The following is a 23493-nucleotide window of genomic DNA, read 5'->3' on the forward strand; positions in this document are numbered from 1 at the left end:
CGTTTTTGGTACAAGGTTTCTTAACCTCAGCACTATCAACATTTGGGGCAATAGAACTCTTTGTTTTTGGGGCCATCCTGTCCTGTGCTTGGTAGGATGTTTAGCGGCATCCCTGGGTTCTACTCACCTGATGCCAGGATCACCTACACCCCCAGTCGTGACACCAAAAATGTCTCCAGACAGTGTCACCTGGGGAAGGGCAAGTCAACCTAGATTGGACACTGCATTAGTCACTGGTTCACAACTGCAAGGCAGCCAAGTACAGTGAGTTATAAAGTTCCAGACATTGTGTGTCTATGTAACCAACCCCAGTGCAAATGGTGGACATCTACAAGCATCTCCCACTGGGTTGTGTGAGTTCTCAAGGGCACAGATTCATGTAGCTTCTAGCTCTGGGCCTGACACAGAGTCTGCAGAAGATTTTTGTTGGATGAATAAAATAAGTCAGTGATGACTCCATAAAAATTCCTTTTAATGCTATGAATTTGAGGCAACTGGATGTCAGATAAACCAAATGCTGTGACTGGCCTATGTAATTAAAACAATTTTTTTAATGTTTGTTTTTGAGAGAGAGAGATAGAGGGAGAGAGACAGAGAGAGAGAAAGAGAGACAGAGTGTGAGCTGGGGAGGGGCAGAGAGAGAGGGAGACACAGAATCTGAAGCAGGCTCCAGGCTCTGAGCTGTCAGCACCGAGCCGGATGCAGGGCTCGAACTCACCAACTACGAGATCATGACCTCACCCGAAGTCGGACATTTAACTGACTGAGCCAACCAGGTGCCCCATGGCCTGTGTAATTTTACATTAAATTGATTGCTTTGCATTCATGCAGTTGTATATTCTTTCATTCTTTGACTCAGCAAACACTTATTGTGATATCGCTATATGTAGGCAGGTTGGTCCATTGGTTCATGGCATGGGCACTGGTGCTGAATTGCCTGGGTCAAACCCTGTCCCTGCTACTCGTTGGTTTTGTGACCCCAGGCAAGTTTACTGATGTCTGTGCTATAGCACATACCATATGGAGTTATTATAAGGATTCAGTAACTTAATATATGCTAAGTGCTTAGACTATTCCCAGACACTTAGTAAGTGCCATATGTGTTTGCTATCATTATGCCCTCACTGGAAAGGTAAAAAAAAGGTAAAATATGTGCATCAGAATTGCTCTAATTTGGGGCAGAATGTGTTATGTATTATAAGAGAGTTCAAACCCATCTTTGTGTGGAGAGTGGAGAAAACAGAGATGGCCTCATGACAGAGAAGACATTTGAGCTGCGTCTTCAAACATGGGTGAGTAGAATAGAGCGTCAAGCAAGAGGGGCTTTCAGTAGGAGGCAATAGGGGAGCAAAGTTGTGGGGACACGTGAAGGGAATCCTGGTGGTGCTCTTGAATTGGCGTGTGGGGAGGTGGTGGAAAATGATTCTGGTAACCCAGGGTAGGGTCTGGCTGAAGGACTCACATGAGATTCAGTCTGCTCCTCATGGCACAGCAGTCAAAGGGCTGAAACCAGTGGGTTTCAGGTCCCACTTTCATTACTGATTAGCTATGTCCTAGGCATGTCGTGAAACTTCTCGGAGCCTCAGACTGTAACCTCAAAATGGGAAAAATAATGCCTACCTCACGGAATTGTTGTGGGAATTAATGCAAGCAATGAATATAAAGGGCTTAGTACAGTGCTTGTAATCAGCATTCATTATTATTCTGGGATAAATGGAAAAGAAAAGAAAGAGGGAAGTGCCGGAAGTGTGCTGGAAGAGAGAATGCTGGCCGACTTACACTGGGTCCCTTACAGGCTTTGCCAATGACAGAGCCAGGAGGTAATGGCTAGAACATGAGGCTGGATGACATTTACTTGATGAGGGACTTCCCCATGCTACGCAGCACTGCATACAGAGATAAAGTAAGTAGGGTCCAACCACGGCCCTCCTGGAAACTACATTGCGGTAGGGGAGACCAGACCATTAAGAAATGGTGGCAGTCTGATGTTGTAGGCCATCCTGTCTCTCCTTCTGAGAGTACCTTAGTGGATATAAACACAAGAAGTGGGGGTGGGGCTAGGAGAAGGGCTGGGATGTGGGCAAAAACTAGGCACCCTTAGGCCAACTGTTAAATGAAATTGTATAATGCCCTGTTGTCATACGGCACAGTCACTGTGGAGGTGGGGGGCGGGGCTGGGCATTGAAAACACAGACTAGCAACAACAGCACATAATTAAAAGAAACTGAAATCTTTCCTATCATCTCTCTCAAAAGACTAAGTCGTTTTTGTTTGTTTGTTTTTAATTTTTTTTTCAACGTTTATTTATTTTTGGGACAGAGAGAGAGAGACAGAGCATGAACGGGGGAGGGGCAGAGAGAGAGGGAGACACAGAATCAGAAGCAGGCTCCAGGCTCTGAGCCCTCAGCCCAGAGCCTGATGCGGGGCTCGAACTCCCGGACCGTGAGATCGTGACCTGGCTGAAGTTGGACGCTCAACCGACTGCGCCACCCAGGCGCCCCCGAAGTTGTTTTGTTTTAAGAGAGCAAACAGGAGAGAAAGGAGTGTGCTTTCATAAAGCACAGGAAAACTTGAAACTGCTTTTCCCTTATATTATTCATATCCAAGTTCTCTACCTACTACAACAGCTGCAAAGTCTCCTCTCACTTCAGACTCATCTCCAAGATTGGCTACTCTAAACCTAATTGATGTAGAAGCCCTCTTTTCCCTCCCCCATCTGCCCTGGCTCAACTATCATGTGGGTTGACTTCACCTTCCATGAGCTTTTAATTGCTATCGGCTCTCCCACTCTCTTCATTTTGTGCAATCAGCAGCCCAGAGCTCATCAAGCCAGTCAGCTTCTTTGCTACTTGGGAATGTAAAATAAGAACAGAAGTATGCCTAGAATCCTCCTTAGAGAGAGACACAGGGAAAGAGCCTACAAATACACATTGAGTATTAGTTTTTGATCCTGTTTTTTTTTTTTTAATTTTTTTTTTTCAACGTTTATTTATTTTTGGGACAGAGAGAGACAGAGCATGAACGGGGGAGGGTCAGAGAGAGAGGGAGACACAGAATCGGAAACAGGCTCCAGGCTCTGAGCCATCAGCCCAGAGCCCGACGCGGGGCTCGAACTCACGGACCGCGAGATCGTGACCTGGCTGAAGTCGGACGCTTAACCGACTGCGCCACCCAGGCGCCCCGATCCTGTTTTTTTTTAATTAATGTTTATTTATTTTTGAAAGAGAAAGTGAGACAGAGTGTGAATGGGGGAGGGGCAGAGAGAGAAGGAGACACAAAATTCGAAGCAGACTCCAGGCTCCGAGCTGTCAGCACAGAGCCTGACACGGGGCTCGAACTCCTGGGGCTCAAACTCGAGGACCATGACATCATGACCTGAGCTGAAGTCTGATGCTTAACTGGTGGAGCCACCCCAGGTGCCCCTGGAGATCCTTTTAAAAATCCTCATTTCAACCTTTGTTCTATAAATGGAGAGTTCAGTGGTGCTATTTTCTTAGTTTAATGAGATTCACCCCACAACGAGGTATCTAGTTTTTCATGGAGCGTCTTACCTATTTTTAATTTTTAAAAGCCTTTCCAAAACGTGATAAACTGTCTTCCTGGGCCTTGCCACAGTTTGCCTCCAGACACAATTTCATGGCTTACTGGGTAAGTTTGTGGTCGGCTGGAAAGTAAATGAATTGCTTGTGGAGGAACTCGTTTTTCAGGGCCTGTCCATTGAAGAAAGCTGTGTGACTTTTCTGTCACCTTGGGCACTCTGACCTGACTAAATGCTACACAGAGTTCATTTTCATCTGTCATCTCAGCCCATCTCCCTTGGAGTCGAATACTTATTTGTAAAATTTTCCTTCTGCACGTACTTTGTTTATGATATGGATCCTTTAAACACCAAGGCTGCCAACTCAATTCTCCTCAGCATATGGTCGTCCTTTAACAAAAATACACAATTACGCTTTCCACAAATAGACGGTAATTGGGTGGTGTGCACTGAATGGCTCTTGACCTCCTCTTGAACTCTACGACCAGTGTGACTTGCGTGTCTCAGCCAAGGTTACCTCGCAAGGCTCTGTTATTCTGGGATTCCTGGCTGCTGGAGGAAAATGGTTTTGAGGACGTCTCAGTGCCTCTGTGACCTCGGGTCTCTGGAGGATATTTCGTCACACGTGGTCCTCTCCAGAGTTCGAAAGCCTCCCTGGACCCGTGGGTGCACTTATGAGACAGAGGGCAACAAAGGCTTTTAAGCTTTTTTATATGCTTTTAGCATTGAAGGATGCTGGATACTTTTGCCCCTTTAAAAAAATTTTTTTTAGTGTTTATTTATTTTTGAGAAAGAGAGAGACAGAGTGTGAGCAGGGGGTGGGGCCAGACAGAGAGAGAGAGGGAGACAGAATCCGAAGCAGGGTCCAGGCTCTGAGCTGTCAGCACAGAGCACGACATAGGGTCCAAACCCATGAACCGTGAGATCATGACCTGAGCCGCTTAACTGACGGAGCCACCCAGGCACCCCTGCATCTTTTAAATAACAGACTAAGAAGATTTCATAATTCTCTTGTTCATCTTTTTACCAAGAAGTCTATCCCACGTGACACCAGATGATTGTCTCTGGCTTCTTAGCGAGATTCCTTTCTAAAACTGTAAGGATTGCCATTGTACCAGGTCCTTGATGAATAATACCGCAGGTCAGAGCTGCTTGACACACGTACTTGGCTTTCTAGGGCCCTTTGGGGTTTGTAACTAAAGCTGGAGCTTACGCAGCATGAAGCTTTCAGGGCCAATGGAAAAGAGCCTGCAGGCAGCCGAAGTAGGAGACGGTCTGGGTCTTCAGTGTGAAGATGAGAGACTGAACATGCAAAGGGACAAGGATCCGACCACCTATAAAGATAGAACTTTGACCCACAATCTGTGGTGACCTCCAGGAGGCCAGATGACCGCTCTAACTTCCCCACAGGTGGGAAGAGGTTCTGACAGTCCCTGAGGAGGCAGCAAGACTCTGCTCAGTTTCCCATCGTGTCCACCTGTAACTGTCAGAGCCAGCTACGGATAAGGAAGAGCGTTCTCCTGTGAGGCCTTATGGAAGGGACGGTTGCAGCACAGAGGCTTCTGTAAACATAGACATAATCTGTTCTTGAAGCATCCTGGGAAAAGCCTATTGCCCAGCCTTGAAAGAGATGCCTTTAGACTAAAATGCTTCCCCCCACAAGTTCCTTTATATTATCCAGCAGGGTCAGTCTAAAGAAGTAATAATGCTAACTAACCATGATGCCATTGCACCGGGGAAAACGTCTTAGTCACTAAAGAGAGCCTGGGAGAGGGAACCTCTAGGTGCCCTTGGCCTTGTCCTGGCTCCCCGGGGGGGGGGGACTTCCCCTCTACCTGGGACTGTCATTGCAACCTTGTCCTTCCCCCAATAAAAGGAGCAGCCTATGTCCAGTATTATCAGAACCCTGTTTTCCCATTTCTATAGTAGCAGGTGGTTAGGCTTATGCCTAGTGGCTGTTATATTACCTACTTGATTTCTGTTACCCAAGTCAAATGTATTCAAACATGACGTAGAAACAGTCCTCTATCGGTGGCTGTCTAATGTTATGGTATGTAGGATGGACTGGATATGACAAACCCCAGGATGAAGGAGATCAGGCCCAGCCAGGTTCCTTGTCAGTCACTCTGGGGAAGGAGGTGATTACCAACCAGCCTTGCACCTTAGACCAGTTACTTCTCTGGACCTTAGTTCTCTCATCTTTAAATCTGGTGAATAATAGTTATACATTGTATTTATCTAATGCTCACTATTTCTCAGGCACTGTTTTAAGCGTATCATATATCTGTTGACTTACTGAGACCTCACAACAATTTTAACTTCAGGCTCATTACTTCATTTCTCCAAGATTGTGCATGTGAGTGTGCGTGTGTGCGTGTGTATGCTTTAATCTGGAAAATATAGATAATTCTAACAACATCTAAGAATTGATGTAAATATTCAAGTGAAAATAAATGTAATAGGTCCTACACATAGTGAATCTGTGTGTGATAAATGGATATGAGAAGTACTGTGATGTTCATTGTTCTTTGCTAGATTTATGGTATATGGAAAACCCACTCTCTCACTTGAGAAATACATCAAAGGAGCCTGATTTTTTTCCTTAATGAATTAATAAACTTTCTTCATAATGTTAAGCAGTGCCCTATCTCAGTGTATTAGGTTTGGGGTCTTGCTCCTTCAACTAATTATTTAAATCTCCTTCTATAATGAAACACAGAAAAACTAAGCTATTTGCCATTGATGGGCCCATAACTAAATGGATATATGTAAAACAGTTACATCGTGTTTCTGAGGACGTAAGTACCACGAGGACAGGGGTTTTGTCCATTTCTTTTTCCCACTGCTGTATTCCCAGTGTTTAGAATAGCTTCTGGCACCTCGTAGACAATAAATACTTATTGAATGAATGAATGAATGAGACAGGAAACACGAATGCATGCCCTTTTATCTTTGTAGAATTGCTCTAAGCAGAGCTATAAGAAGCTTAAGCTTGTTATTTTTTTACCAAATGAAATAATGCAAATGAATGAATGAATGCTCTTTGTCAAATGAATGCCCGTTAAAGAGTTTTGAAAACTATAAAGCACTACAGAAGTAGAGGCTATACTTTGATTTCCTGCTGGGGAGGTGGTTGGGGAAAAATTTTCTATAGGAAACAATATCGGGCTTTCTAAGTTTGTTCTGAGTTTATTTAAAGAAAATGCATGTAAGCAATAACTAGAGCACTGGATTCTATTTGAAAATTGAAAAGGGTCCAAGAAGTAAAATGTGAAGAAAGTCTGGCTTCTCTGATAGTTTGCTGGGTGTGTGGCAGATGTGTATGTAATTTTGCATAATTGTTTTTCCACCAAAAGCCAATACTAATCTTTTAACAGCTTCTTACCACATTAGACTCAGTCTTTCACTTTCTATCAATTCCATCTGAAGAGTCAATTTTGTCTGTTTGAAAAAAAAAAAACAAAAAACCCAGAATGACGCTCACCCAGATGTTCCGGGAGGTGCAGGGAGCTTGTGGGATCAGCGTCCTCTATTCCTCACTTGATGTGTTGAGTGCTATCCTTGCAACAGGCTGGAGCCCATGGCAATGTGACACTACCTTTGACTCTTGGGCCTCTACTCCATGTTTACAGTTCATTTAAAAAAAACCTTGTTGTCTGTGCAAGTTGGGGAGACCTTGCTCTCTGTAGACACCTCTACAGTGTTCAGGAGCCTATTCATACAAGTGTGAGTTGTATATTTTAATGCTGATAATATACAACTGGTGATGAAGTTGTTTTTTGCCCCTATCCATTGGTAATTTTAAAATACGATTTATTTAGAAGGAAAACATTTCAAACAAACTATATTAAGTTCCTTTGGCTGAGGAGAACTATATCCTTGTGTTACATTTGCTATTGTTTTTTCATTTTATCCCTCCCTATTTTACCCTTATTTCTATGACTTGTAGATAGTTCTTTGTTTTAAGAATTGTCACTTTTTTCTTCAAACCCCCAACATGAATGGGTTATTGCCCACAAGATCACTCTGTCGTTATAATTTGGTTTCCAAACTTTTCCCAAAGATATACCTTAAGATCTTTTCAGGAAACCCGGCCTATTTCAGGTGGCATTGAGGGAAATTTTATGAGTGTTCTGGTCTGGATATTTCTCCCTTTGATCTTTTTTAAACTACTTATTATATCCGGAGAGTGGGAATTATGAGAATATTAGCAAGGAAAAAAGCAGAGACCAAAAGGAATATCTTCTGGGTGAAGGTCCTCTGGATTTTATCCTCTGAATACGTTAGCCTGCTGTCTGCTGAAAGGGTCAGAAAAACCGCACCCAATTCGCTGGAACAATAAGGGATTCATTAATTCAAATTACAGGATGTCTTGAAGGAGGGCAGGTTTCAGGCATAACTATTAGGCTCTGTCTTTGCTTCTGTGTGACCCCCTTGGCCCTACCAGCCGCTGAGAATCAGCTTTATCTTTGAGCTGGTAATGAGAGGTGACAACAATCCTCAGTATCCCTTCCAGACAGGACGATGTTCCCAGAGAAAGCACGGATCTTTTTTGTTCTTTTTGCGTTTCTTCTTAAGACCATATTTTTCCCATGTGGCCCCCAGAGGACCTCTCTTGGTGAGTGAGTGGCCAAAATTGCATCACAGGACTAGTCCTAAGCCAATCAACAGCAATGGGATGAGATTGCCATGGAAGGTTGGTGAAGCCTTTGGCTTTTTGGAGGAAGCAAGTAACTCAGATGCAAACAGGGTTTAGTCTAGGCAACTAAGAGCTTCAGCTATAACCTTGTAGGGCAATCAAGGAAAGAGTCTTGAAAGGCAAGAAATGTAAATGGAGTTCTTGACTTGTTCCAGGTATATGTGGATGGGTCCAAAAAACACAAAGCAGTCTCTTAAATATTTGAAGTAAAGAAGAATTAGGCAAGACTCTGAGGCATTGGGATTACAGGGCTGAAGTAGATTTATATCTTTGGTCATGCCATCCAGGAGAATGTTCTAACTCTAAAGTTTGATAGACCCATCCATCTTCCAGTTAGCAAACCAGTAAATAAGACAAGTAGGGGAAAACTTTGGTGGTTAGTGAGTGTTAATGACTTTAGTGTAAATAGAGCTTCTGACTGACTTATTGAAACATTTCATCTACTTTTCTAATTGCCGTTCCTCACTGTTTAAAAAGTATTGTTAAATAGTCCCTTTCAAACTGTCCTGTTGCGGGTAGTGAAATAGGTCAGTGAAAAAAATCTGATAGAATAAAAAATGCACTTTTAGTTTGCTTCTCATTAAGGCCGAGTGTGCTGGTGAGGCGCACTGGTGAGCTGGTATGTTTGGGATCTGACCCATGATTCTGATGGTCATGGTGATTGTAGGTAGTGGAGCCTCTTAAAGACTTCTTCTCTAAACTGCTACTAGTTAAGTGCTGAACTATTTGATATGTCTTTTATCATGTCCATATGATTCATTGCATGTGATTAACATATACCTTTTTCCAAATTTTACTCTTAATTCTCATTAAAAAAATTTTTTTAGATTCTTTGTTTATTTTCATTTAATATGGAAAACATATAATAAGGCAAGCCTCATAATTGATAGTGAAAAATAACTGTATCAAATATTCCTGTTCATGAGGCCCTTTTTTGGAAAGAGCAAAGAAACGGAGAGGGCTTTGGTGAAATTCAATTGAACAAAGGCCCAAATATGGAAAATGAGTACTTTCTGAGGTAGCTTTTTATGATTTAAAAAGAAAAATGGAGAGGAGAAGATAGCTTTGCAATTGACCAGTTCTAAAAAGGCTAAAAAATAAACAAGGCTTATTTTCTTTTGTGTGAGCATCTGGCAAAATCTTACTAATTTCTTTCAGGTAGGGAGGCCTGCCAACATGAAAAAAAGAGCAACTTAAATTTTCTTCTGCATTTTGTAACTAATGTTATTTGGCATCCTTTTAATTTGGCAACGGGCTGCATGTGAATCACAGATTACTAAAGGGGGTGATTGGCATTAAGTCTTACTCAACAGATAGTCATTGTACAACTGTGAAAACTCACTGGTTCAAAGACGCTGCAAACTAGTACTTTACCTCAGGCTTCTTCACTTAGTTTTTCTTTTCTTTTTTTTCTGTGCATGTATTCTATAACGTGTTTCAAAAACCCTAAAATGGACCCAAATGACACAAAATCTGGAAAATATGCTTTCTTAGCCAATTCTGGTTTGCCTCAGTAGTTGTTTTGAAAACTTTCTATGCTAAGTGCAAACATTCATATACCAAATTCCATGGGGCCTTCATCATTTTTAATGTGAAAAGAATCTGTTTTTGGTTTCTTTAATCTTTTATGGCCAAATTGGGTCCAGAAGATGAAACTGTGGACCTACACTTTCCAACTAAACAAAGCATTGCAAATAGACAGGAAATGTGTGGAGATCCTGTGCAATCAAATCTCCAAAGTATGCTTTCTTTTGTTTTGAAACAAAGAGATCTATTTAATATGCGAGAGAAACACCGCCCTCTAGTCTTAAAACCACTGAGAGAAGGAAGTAATTTCAGAGGCTTAAAGTCTGGTGTTATTTGAGATCTACTTGGAACAGTAGACCTGTATGGGAGATGTAATGGCTCACCTCTTGCTTGTGATCACAGCCACTTTTGTAAATGCCACTCAGGTGAGTAAATTTCATGTGGCCCATTTCAAGGCTTTGACATTACATGAGCGTATTTATTATTTTCTCTGAAATAAGGGTTCTTAAATTGTGATATGTGGGTATCCAGAAGATTTATGAATGAGCTTCAGGAAGTCTGTGAACTTTCTGGAATTTTGAGTTCACTTTTCTGGGTAGAGAGATCTTGATTCACAACAGATTTTGAAAGGAGTCATTGATCGTCCTCAAAAGTTAATGACCACTTCTTAAAGACTTATATTCAAGACTTATAGTCAAGATATTTTGAGCCTGTGTTTTAAGATTTTTCTTTCCCTGTGTAGATTTGAATACTGAATAGTAGCTAGAATTAAGTGAGTTCTGACTATATGTGTATACTTTTATATTTCTCATAAAAATTATATATATATTTTAAAGTTTATTTATTTTGAGAGAAAGAGGAGAGCATGTGTGTGAGTGGGGGAGGGCAAGAGAGAGGGAGAGAGAGAGAGAGAGAGAGAGAGAGAGAGAGAATCCCGAGCAGGCTCCATGCTGTCAGCACAGAGCTGCATGCAGGGCTCGATCCCAAGAACCGTAAAATCATGACCTGAGCTGAAATCAAAAGTTGGTTGCTTAACCAACTGGGCCACCCAAAATTTTGGCCCCCCAAATTTTATATATATATATATATATTTTTAAAAATTTTTAGCGTTTATTTATTTTTGAGACAGAGAGAGACAGAGCATGAACAGGGGAGGATCAGAGAAAGGGAGACACAGAATCTGAAACAGGCTCCAGGCTCTGAGCTGTCAGCACAGAGCCCGACGCGGGGCTCAAACTCACGGACCATGAGATCATGACCAGAGCCGAAGTCGGCCGCTTAACCGACTGAGCCACCCAGGCGCCCCCCAAATTTTATATTTTAATCCAAGTTATATTTTCAGAGTCAAACAGTTCCACAATGTTTATTATAAAAATATAGCACTCCTCACCTTAATTTCTACTTCACAAAGGCAAACATTTTCAACTTTCTTAGCTATTTCTTTTGGAGTTTGCCTCCATCTTTCTAAACAACATAACTAGGGGCACCCCTCTCTACCCCTCCTCTGATTGCTCTCTCTCTCTCTCTCAGAATAAATAAATAAACCTAAAACTTTTTTTTGAAAATATAACTATATTGAGAGTTTTGGTTTATGCAGTGTTAGCTATTTTCTAGTGACGTCTCCTTTGCAGAAGAGGATGGAGTTCTCATAGCTCCCTCTCAAATAGGCCTAGGGTATTGCAGATGTTACAAATGCAAGTCTTCACACATTCACACAACTTCCCCTCTCCCAGCCCCCCCATGTATTTATATAATAATAGTTCAGTATACATTGCTTATATGATTATTCTCATATAAAACTTACTAACTGCTAAGTCACCTAATGTACTATTACATTTCTTATTTTGCATAACTTTATTTTCTCGTGGAGCTAATAATTTTTTAAATTGAAGTATGATTAATTAATACAACATTATATTATATTAGTTCAGGTATAAAGCATAGTGATTTGACATTCCTATACACTACTCAGTGCTCACCACGATAAGTGTAGTCACCATCTGTCACCATACATTATTATAATAGTACCAACTATATTCCCTAGGCTGTCCTTTTCATCTCTGTGACTCATTTATTTTATAACTGGAAGTTTGTACCTCTCAATCATTTTATCTATTTTGCCCCTCCCTCTGGCAACCACCAGTGCGTTCTCTGTATTTAAGAGTGATTTTTTGTTGTTTCTTTTGTTTTGTTTTCGGAGTCCACATAATCGTTTTTGTAGTGTTCAAGAAAAATACTCCCAAAATATTTTTTTGCTGTGTTTTTTCTTTAAAAAAATTATTTATTTATTTATTTATTTTGAGAGAGAGTGCACACATGCACGCAAGTGGGGGAGGGGCAGAGAGAGAGGGAGAGAGAGACTCCCAAGCAAAGCCTGACATAGGGCTCGAACCCATGAATCATGAGATCAAGACCTGAACCGAAATCAAGAGTTCAAAGCTCAACAAACTGAGCCCCCCAGGTTCCCCATTTGCTGTGTTTTTTTCTTATTTATTCTCAGACTGTCCTCCAGAGACATAGATCTTCTCTTAAAAAGGTGGTTACCTATCAGGTTGTCCGTCACTGTCACCAGTTCTTGGAGGATAGCTCCTGGAGCCTTGGGTCCCTGTGGCTCTCTTCTGGGCCTATTGTCCTTGGGTTTGCTTTCAGCATCACCTTGGACTCTTTTCATCTCTCTTCTGGTTGGATCACCTGCTTAATGGATTTATACTTCTCTTTTTCTTTGTTTGCTCCCTCATTTTCTTAGAACATATTCTTTGATAACTTCCCAAGAAAGTTTGCATGAATAATGAATGTTTTGAGAGCTTGCATGTTCCAAAATGTCTTAATCCTACCCTCACAATTGATTATTTGACTTATTATAGAATTCTAGGTTGGAAATTATTTTCTCTCAGAATTTTTGAAAATATCTAAGCCATAGTATTTTATTGAAAATAATTAGTTTGGTGGATATAATTATTATGTAAAACAAGTATTTATATAGTACATTTTTATGGGTAGAAATTAGTGATATCTTTGTAAAATAACATATAAGATATCATAAGTGAAATCATTTTTCTAATTTTAGGCAGCAAAAAAAAAAAGTGATTTAAAATGTGTAGATTTTCCCTACCCCTACAAACATTATTAAATGTTAACTTCTGCTGAGTAACAATTTTATTAAATGTCACAGGGTTTAGTTTATAAGTGGCAATTTATAAATACTGTTTTAAGACAGTTTTCTTTAGTATAATTAACAAATATCAAAATAACTAAAATAACTGATCTTTTAAAAAATTTTATTTGAGAGAGAGAGAACACATGAATAGGAGGAGAGACAGAGGGAGAGAGAGAGAGAGAGAGAAAATCTCAAGCAGGTTCCACACTCGGCACAGAGCCCGACATGGGGCTCTATCCTACAACCCTGAGATCATGACTTGACCCCAATTCAACAGTCAGATGCTCAGCAGACTGAGCCACCCAGGAGTCCTGAGATAACTGATCTTCTTCTTCTTCTTTTAAATATTTATTTATTTTTGAGATTGAGAGAGAGAGAGAGACAGAGACAGAGACAAAGCATGAGCATGAGCAGGGGAAGGGCAGAGGGAGAGGGAGAAGGAGACAGAATCCAAAGCAGGATCCAAGCTCTGAGCTCTCAGCACAGAGCCTGACTCAGGGCTCAAACTCATGAACCATGAGATCATAACCTGAGCCAAAGTTGGACGTTTAACTGACTGAGCCACCCAGGCACCCATGAAATAAGCGGTCTTCTATGCAGTGTACCAAAGTCATAGGATACTTTCTGTTGGTAAGAATGTGTGAAACATTTGTGAAACAAATGTAACATTTTAATCATGTTCCTAAAGGTAAATGATAAAATTGTTCCTTAAAAACAAACCATATTCCATTTGACCTTTCATAGTTATTCAGTGGTAAAGATACAGAGTTAGGGAGAAACTTGATTATTTTTGAAGTAACATCTCTTCAATACTCATATTTTTAAAAAAAAAATTTTTTTTTTCAACGTTTATTTATTTTTGGGACAGAGAGAGACAGAGCATGAACGGGGGAGGGACAGAGAGAGAGGGAGACACAGAATCGGAAATAGGCTCCAGGCTCTGAGCCATCAGCCCAGAGCCTGACGCGGGGCTCGAACTCACGGACCGCGAGATCGTGACCTGGCTGAAGTCGGACGCTTAACCGACTGCGCCACCCAGGCGCCCCTTCAATACTCATATTTTTAATTGATTTTTTTCTTGTGACCAAATATAAAACAAAAGTCTTACCTCATCCTTAATTAAACTTAAACTTCTTTTCAATCCTTAAACTTCTTTTCAATCTCTGTATCTCCAATTAATGAAAGTGAAAATACAAATAAACCAACGCCCCCTGCTGTCTTTATTCCCATTCTTTTTTTTTTTTTTTTTTTAATATATCCATTTTGATTTGAGTCAGGAAAAATGTTGAGAAAGAGCAAACACTTTGAATAACTCTCATGTTAAGGTACTATAGTAAGACATTAAAAAGGAAAAAATGACCATTAAGGCCGCACTTTGAACACAATCGGTGAAAAATGAGTAGCTTTGACACTTGGCAGCCATTTATCATCAGCTTGAGCTAGCATTGATTTCAAATATATTCCTGTACATCATATGGAGAAATGTGTATTACCCAAAATTAAAGGGATGGGAATGGGTGACAATGGATGAGACGATCTAAATATGGCATAGCCATTATTACTAATCACATTCCATCAGAAAACTATTCCCAAAGGAAACAAGTAAAATTCAGAAGGCCTGGAACGTATGAGGACTCCATTTGGCCAAAGCCACTAATGAATTCTGGGTCTGGAATCCCAAAGACTCATCCCAGATAAACTTGATGTCTGTTGCTGAGGCTGATCTTTAAAATGGTTTTTGAACAGGTCTAATTAAGGCTTTTAAAATTATTTTTAGGGGTACCTGGGTGACTCAGTTGGTTAAACCATCCAACCCTTGGTTTCAGCTCAGGTTGTGACCCAAGGGTCCTGGGATAGAGTTCTGCCTCGGTCTCTGAGCTGACAGCACAGAACCTGCTTAAGATTCTCTCAGCCCCTCTCCTCCCCCCAAATAAATAAATTAAACATAAATAAAATAAAATAAAAATCTTTAAAAAGAGAACATTATTTTCAAATTTAGTTAGGAAAAAAAAAAACTTACTGACTCTTATTTTGTATGTGAGAATCTTAACTTAAAATCCAACAGCTGGAAATTACAGGCTATTTTACTCTGTAGCACAATGTAACCAAGATTAACTTTCTAGGGATAAATATTTGAGAAGACTACAAGTAAAAATAAAAATGGCTTATAATGAGTTTGCTGCAATTACTTTTACTGTTAGTTATTTGGCATCAGAATCTAGAAGACTTTAAAAAATTACCCTCCAGAAGTCTCTTTTTTTTTTCCCTAAAAGCTCTTTAAGTATATTGTTTTTCACTGTTTTGCTTGGTAAGGAGATAAATGTATAGTTAAATTATCTGGTTCAAATGGTAGCAGCAAACTGGTTTTAGGTGTTATGCTCACACATATACAGCAAGAACAAAGTGGGAGACTTGAAGCTGGACTGCATGCTGAGCAATGTACTCATTGTTGGCCCCATCAGCTCATCTTTGTATCCGTAGATAGGAGTCCTACCACTCAAAAGTATCTTAGATAAAAAGGAATTTTTCCTTGATACACATCAGTAGTCTTAATCAATGACTGACTAGTTAGGCCTGTTGATCTCAAAGAAATTTATTATTAATGGTACTTGCTAAGCAGTCATTGAAAACTGATTCCAACATTCATGGTTAAAAAGGAAGGAAAATGAAAATAGGCATTCACAGCATGCATAAAAACCACAACAATGACAATGTTAAAGTACTTTTTAGGAAAAGTTACAACAAAGATAAAACCACAATAAAATTTCATAGGAACTTAGGATGAGTATTCTTCCAACAATCTCAGAAAAACATACAACCAAATTCCTGCTCTGGTGTGTTGTCTTACACAGGTGCTCACAGGCACTGCCATCGCCATGTGCGGCCTGCGTGCATGTGATTCAGGTGCATTCATCTTTTGCATGAGACAAGCATTTCCGGCAAGGTGCAGTCTTATATTCACATCCTTACTTTACACTTTTTTGTTGTTTCTCTTAAGCCTTTTCAACGTTTTTTTTTGTTGTTGTTGTTGTTTTTTTTTTTTTTTTTTGAGACAGAGAGAGACAGAGCATGAACGGGGGAGGGGCAGAGAGAGAGGGAGACACAGAATCAGAAGCAGGCTCCAGGCTCTGGGCCATCAGCCCAGAGCCCGACGCGGGGCTCGAACTCATGGACCGCGAGATCGTGACCTGGCTGAAGTCGGACGCTTAACCGACTGCGCCACCCAGGCGCCCCATCTCTTAAGCCTTTTCAAATGAATGTTTCCATAGGGAAGGCTGGGATTACCCCTCAAGATCTGCAAGTGAATGATGAGTGTCATCCTCAGCCACAGTCATTATGTTCTGGAGTCTTCATGCCCACAAAGCCCCATGGAGAGAGATGAAGTCTAACCCTTCATCATTCATTTCCATCAATCAACTGGATCCTACCACAAAAATTGGAATCCTAGACTTGAGAGAACACAGTCTGATCTTTAAACTCTTCATCTTCATCTGATTCTTATTCAGGTAAGTGATAAACTTTCAAAAACAGTGACAAGTTTGATGTCATGTTTTTAACTTTCATCAATAATCTATGTCTTCAATTGCTGTTTCATCGGAGTAAGGTTGTTAGCTTTTTCAATGACAGGTACAGTAATTCACCTGAATGTGTATTATCTTCATAAACTTAGCTTCTGAGGATTCAAGTTCGTGCTGAAAAAGTGAAGTAGAGTAAAAACAACATTGCACTGTGTTCTCTGTGATATGAGCACTGATTCAAACCATTTTTATCATGCAGAGATCATTCAAACTGCTCATCAGTGTAAGAGATACCAAAACAGACTCTGTGGTTGATTGCTCATCATGTCTTGGTGTAACCACTGCTCTAAGTCACAGTTTGACTCTCTGTCTCTCTCTTTAGCTTAACCCCTTGAGCATCACTTTGAACGGTTTTTCAACTTTCTTTGTTCTCCAACTGAAAATAATTTTATATAGGTGAGTCAAGAATAGGCTGTCTATGAATGTGGATTTTTAATCATTACTATGAAGTCAGAATGCATTTTCACTAGATTCAGTTGGGAAGATTGCAAATCCAAAATAGTTAAGAATTTCTGGATTAGTAAATTGAGTAGGCTGCTTGAATACCTTTAATGATGTTTGGCTAATCAGCAAATAAGACAAAGAGTAGATGCCAACTGATTAAGCCACAGACTGCACCCAGCATCATCACTCACGGTCACATCTTCACAATATTTTAAATAACAACTCTATTGAGGTATAATTCACACACCATAAAATTAATCTATTTAAAGTACACAGTCGAGTGGTTTTTAGTATATCCACAGAGTTTTGCAATCACTACCATTATCTAATTCCTGAGTATTTTTGCTACCCTCAGGAGAAACCTTGAATCATTTGTAGTCATCTCCCACGTCCCAAGTCCCTAGCAACCGCAAATCATCTTTCTGTTTGTGTACATTTGCCTATTCTGGGCATTTCATATAAATGGTATTATATAATAAGTTCTTTCTGTGACTGGCTTCTTTCATTTAGCATAATACTTTAAAGGTTCATTCATATAGTAATATCAATACTTCTTTCCTTTTTATGGCTAAATAAAATCCCTTTGTAAGAATATAACAGCTTTTCTTATTCATTTATCAGTTAATGAAACTTTGGATTGTTTCCATTTTTTGGCTGTTATAAATAATGCTGTTGGGGTGTCTGGGTGGCTCAGTCGGTTAAGTGTCCAACTCTTGACTTTGGCTCAGGTCATGATCTCATGGTTTGTGGGATCAAGACCTGTATCATACTCTACGTTGACAGCACAGAGCCTGCTTGGGATTCTCTTTCTTTCCCTCTCTCTCTGCCCCTCCCCTGCTTGTGCTGCTCTCATTCTCTCTCAAAATAAATAAATAAACATTAAATAAAAAAATAATGTTGCTATGGACATTTGCATAATATATTTTTATGTGGATGAATGTCTTCTATTCTTTTGCATATATACCTAGGAGCAGAATTGCAGGTCATATGGTAACTCTATGTTTAACAGTTTGAGGAACTACCAAACTGTTTTCCAAAGGAGCTGCACCATTTTACAATCCTGCCAATGATGTTTGAGGGTTCCAACTTCTCCACAGCCTTGTGAATACTTGTTATTGTTTGTCTTTTTTTTTTTTTATAGCTGTCCTAGTGGATGTGAAGTGGTATCTCAGTGTTTTGATTCACATCCCCCAGTGATTAATGATGTTGGGTATCTTTTCATGTGCCTACTGGAAATTTGTGTATTTTTTTTTTTTTGGAGAAATGCCTATTCAAATTATTTGCTGATAACTTAATTGGTTATTTGCCTTTTTATTGTTGAATTGTAAAAGTTCTTTTAATATTTTACATACAAGTCTCTTGTTAGTTATATGATTACAGATACTTTCTCCCATATTTTGAGTTGTTTCCACAGAATTTTGAAGGCACTTTTTCATTGTCTGATATCAGGTTTAGTATTTAGTCGTCCAGTGCCTTTATAATTCTTGGTCTTTTTTACAGCACCTATTCTCTCTCCCCTCCCCCTTTCTCTCAGCTTTTAGGACTTTCATTTTGTCTCTAGTACATACTAATTTCTGGATAATACACATTAATGATAGTAATAAAAACTCATTGTGTTTGAAATAAATATTTTATTATAGTAATTTCCAAATATAATAAAAAGTAAAGAGAATACTGTAATGAATACTTGCATACAATGTTGTTTAATCATATAGATTAAATAATTATAAACATTTTCCAGGCTTACATCAACCATCCCTTTTTAAAATTTTTTTTGGGAATATTTTAAAGATAATACAAGGCATCTATTATTTCACCCATAAATCCTTCAATATGCATCTCTAAGAGATAAATTTTTTAAACATACTTATGATGTCATTATTACCTCTGTAAAAATAAATACTAATGCCTTAATATTATCTAGTTTTCCATTTATGGTCACATTTCTTCTATTGCTCAAACATTTTACTTACAACTGGATAACATAGTTTATTCAATCATTCTCCTATTGATAGACATCTGGATTGTTTTCAGCATTTTGTTATTACACAAATAACTGTATAACAAATATCCCTGTGCATATGTCATTTGGCATATTTGCAAGTATCTCTTTTGGATAGAGTCCTAGAGTGGGATTGCTTGGTCTAATGGTAAATACATATATATTTTGTATGATATAGCCCAATATCTTTACATGAGTGTTGTGTAATTTTGGATTCCCTTGGTGCAAACATTAATCTTGAAACACATGTCTTTTGGTTCTGGGAAATTTATTGAATTCTTTCTTTGATTATTTATTTGCTCTTATCTTACTTTTTAGAATTCTCAGAATTGGGGTATTTTCCCTTTTATTCCAATCCTTCAATTTTGTTATCTTTTGTCTTCTATTTTCCATCTTCTTGGGTTTCCCTTGTATTTTCTGGGAGAAATTTTTCTACTTTATCTTCAAACTTGTCTAATAGATTCTATTTCCAGCTGTTGTATTTTAATATTCAAGAGCACTTTAGTTTGTTTTCTAACTCCTCTCTTTTATAGGCTTCTGTTCGTGTTTTTCAACTTATTTTCATTCTGTCATGTATTCAACAAATAGTGAGCACCCATTATTATGTCCCAGGTATTTTTCTAGGCTCTGCATAACTGGCAGTGAATAAACAGATAAAATCTCTGTGCTCAGGGAGCTCAAACCCAAAAACATATTTAATGTGTCAGTTAGGTAGTTATAAGTCCATGAAAAAAACAAAGCAGAGGAAAGGGAAGATGAGAGTCCCTGGAAGAGGGGCTGCAGGGTTACATGGGAGAGTCGGGAAAGGCTTCAATGATGAGGTGATATTTGTGAACAGACTAGAAAGAAGTGAGAGAGTAAGATGTGGTATGGGGAAGAGCTTTTCAGGCAGAGGAAATGAAAAGTATAAAGGCCTGGAGGCAGGAATATGGAAAGTTTAGGGAAAACCAAGGAGACTAGTGTGTCCAGAGCCCTTAAGGGAGAGAGAAACCAGAGATGAAGTCAGAAAGGGAACCGGGGTGGAGATCACAGAGGATGCTGAGCAGAGGAAAGTCATGATCTGACTTACACTTTTAAAATATCATTCTGGCTGCCCCATGGAGAATGGGCAACAGGAGGGCCATAGTGAAAGAAGGAATAGTTGGGAGGCTTTTGCAATAATACAGGTGAGAGGTAATGGTGACTCAGACTTGACTAATTGAGTAAGAAGTGGCCAGATTCTGAACAAGAGTTCACTATTGAGGGTTCAAGAATGAATCCAAGGTGTTAGGACCAAGTACAGAAAGAGTGTTGTTGCCATTTATAATTATGAGGATGATATAAGGAGAGCCAGGTTGCGAGGGAAATTTAAAATTTCAGTTCTAATCATGTTCAATTTGAGAAAAAATTAGAAAGCCAAGTTCATTTATGAAGAAGTCAGTTGGATATAAGAGGTTTCAAAAGAAAAGTCTGGGCTAGAGATATAAATTAGTAGTGCAATGTCTCATGGTATCTAATGAAAAGGAAAGAAAAGAGCTCCAAGAACTGAGTTTCAGTCTACTCCAACATTCAGAGTTTGAGAAGGTGAGGAAAAACCAGCACAGGAGGCTGGTTATGCTTGGTTGGCCTAGCAGGAGGAAAACTGAGAGTATTATCCTAGAAACCAAGAGAAGAAAGTGTTTCTGGAGGGAAGAAGGAATTAACTATATCAAATACTGCTGTAAAATTGAGTAAAATGAAAACTGAGGATTAACCTTTGCATTGACACAGAAAAATTCATTCTGACTGAGTGATAAGGGCCAAGATCTGATTGTAATGGAATCAAGGGGGAATAAAACAGAGGAACTGGGTACAGGTACTATAGATGTTCTTTTGTGGGTTTCACTGAAAGGGTGGCAGAATAATGCAGTGATAGCTAGAGATAGATATGAGTTCAAGTATAGTATCTTTTGTCCTCCTCCTCTTCCTTCTTTTTTTAAAATTATTTATTTTTGAGAGAGAGAGAGAGAGAGAGAGAGAGAGAAAGAGAGAGACATAATCTGAAGCAGGATCTAGGCTCTGAGCTGCCAGCACAGAACCTGATGTGGGGCTTGAACCCACAAACCACTAGATCATGACCTGAGCTGAAGTCAGCCACTTCACCGACTGAGCCACCCAAGTGTCCCTCTCCTCCTCCTTCTTTTTTTTTTTTTTTTTTCAACGTTTATTTATTTTTGGGACAGAGAGAGACAGAGCATGAACGGGGGAGGGGCAGAGAGAGAGGGAGACACAGAATCGGAAACAGGCTCCAGGCTCTGAGCCATCAGCCCAGAGCCCGACGCGGGGCTCGAACTCACGGACCGCGAGATCGTGACCTGGCTGAAGTCGGACGCTTAACCGACTGCGCCACCCAGGCGCCCCATCTCCTCCTCCTTCTTAATTGCGGTACCAATAGGAATGATCTAGCTGAGAAGGAAAATTGATGGATGCAGTATAAGGGAGAGGGCAACTATATTCCATCTGTTCTTGAGAAGGTGGGGGTAATGGTGGAATCCAGTAAACAGTGAAGGTGCTGGTCTTGGACTAGAGCTAGGACCACTCATTCATTTTTAATGGGAGTAAAAGCAGAGTGTAAAAGTACAGATGCAGGGTAGACTAGGAGATTTGGTGATAGTAGCATGTAGAAGTTCTCTTCGGACTATGTCTATTTTTATTTTTTTTTTTTTATGTTTATTTTTGAGAGAGAGACAGAGAGAATGTGTGTGAGGGCAGGGAAAGGGCAGAGATAGAGGGAGACAGAGGATCTGAAGTGGGCTCTGTGCTGACAGCAGAGAGCCTGGGGTGGGGCTCGAATTCACACACCATGACCTGAGCTGAAGTCAGATGCTTAACTGACTGAGTCACCAGGCACCTCTAACCATGTCTAGTTATTTGGTGAAATAAGAAGCAAGGGCATCAACTGAAGGTAAGGATGGTGATGGAGATGTTGAGGATTGAGGACAAAGGAGAAGGCATAAAATACTAATCTAGGAAAGCAGGAGTGAAAAAGGAAGAAGAAAGTATTTTGGTGCTGCAGATCAGTCCTGAAGGCCCATATGGGGTTATTGATCACAAATTTAAAGTAAGGTCAGTTAGCATGGCTGCCTGATTTTTTTCCAGCCATGTTCAACTGCAAAGGTGCCTATGTGGAGTAGGTGGAACTGGACTTGGCCAAGAGGGCTTGGCAAAATGGAAGAGCAGATCACGTATGCAAAGTAGTAATGAAGGACTCTGGGAGCAGGTGGGCTGGAGAAAGGATCATTGGAAGAGGGCAATTCAAGGAAGTGAGCAGACAAGATATTGGATTGGTCATCTACATGTTGACATTGCCAGGTGTTCTAACTGAAGTAGTGTAGAAGAAAGTGACCACAAGTTAGATGCCAGAATTGTCATGGAATGAGAAGCAACCCAGAGATATAGAGAAATCTAATAAAGATGGTAGATAATGGAGTGTGTGTAACTGAGCTTCAGAGGAACTGAAGGCTTAGGTTCAGAGGAACTGAGGGGTTAGGAGGATGAACAGATAGAAATGGCAATGGTGATGAGAAGCAGAAGGGTGACCCTTCTTTCCTCCAGGCTCTTTGGTGTGTGGGATGTGGGAGACAAGCAGCCGCCACTTGCATTGGGCATATAGGAAGCTATGGCTTTAGGATAAGCCTTTTCTTTTTGAGAACCAGAAAATGATGGGAATTTTCAGAAAAGAAGTAGAGAATGGAGGATTGAGTGATTGCTGTGATTGAGTTTGTATTTGATCCTATGTTCTAGAGGTCACAGTAGATGTTTAAGGCTTGGAAAGAGTACAATTGGGCCAGTTTAAGGGAATACAAAACCATTGGGCTGAGATTCTAGTATTGCTGCTTTTCTCAGTTATGAAGGACCCCAGACTCAGGCCTAATGGTAGTGAAATGTGGGAGGTGGACAGTTTCTGCCATGAGCACACAGAACTTTGTGGAACCATCCTATAGCAGTATGGAAGATGGTGTCAATGGGAACATGTAGAACCTCTTTAAGAGGGGATGTTCTTAGATGGAACATGAGAAACTCTGAGGGAGCCCTGTTCACTCAAGTTAATGGTGCTGTGTAGGTCAGGAAAGAGGCAGAGTCACTGGGAGGGGATGGAACTCTGTTCTCTTAGCAGTGTCTCCTCCTATCTCTTTTCCCTCAAATATCATTTATTTTTTTCTCTTTTATTTATTTTTATTATTATTTAATGTTATTACTTACTTATTTACATCCAAGTTATTTAGCATATAGTGCAATAATGATTTCAGGAGTAGATTCCAGTGATTCATCCCCTATGTATAACACCCAGTGCTCATCCCAACAAGTGTCTTTCTTAAGGCTCCTTCCCCATTTAGCCCATCCCCCCACCCACAACACCTCCAACAATCCTCAGTTTGTTCTCTGTATTTAAGAGTCTCTTACATTTTGTCCCCTCCTTGTTTTTATATTATTTTTGCTTCCCTTCCTTATGTTCATCTGTTTTGTATCTTAAATTCCACATATGAGTGAAGTCATATGATATTTGTCTTTCTCTGACTAATTTCTGTT

This window comes from Lynx rufus, unplaced genomic scaffold (genome assembly GCF_022079265.1).
Source record: "Lynx rufus isolate CCGP_SWC_20201006 ecotype Redwood Valley unplaced genomic scaffold, mLynRuf1.p SCAF_6, whole genome shotgun sequence".
Classification (NCBI taxonomy): Eukaryota; Metazoa; Chordata; class Mammalia; order Carnivora; family Felidae; genus Lynx; species Lynx rufus.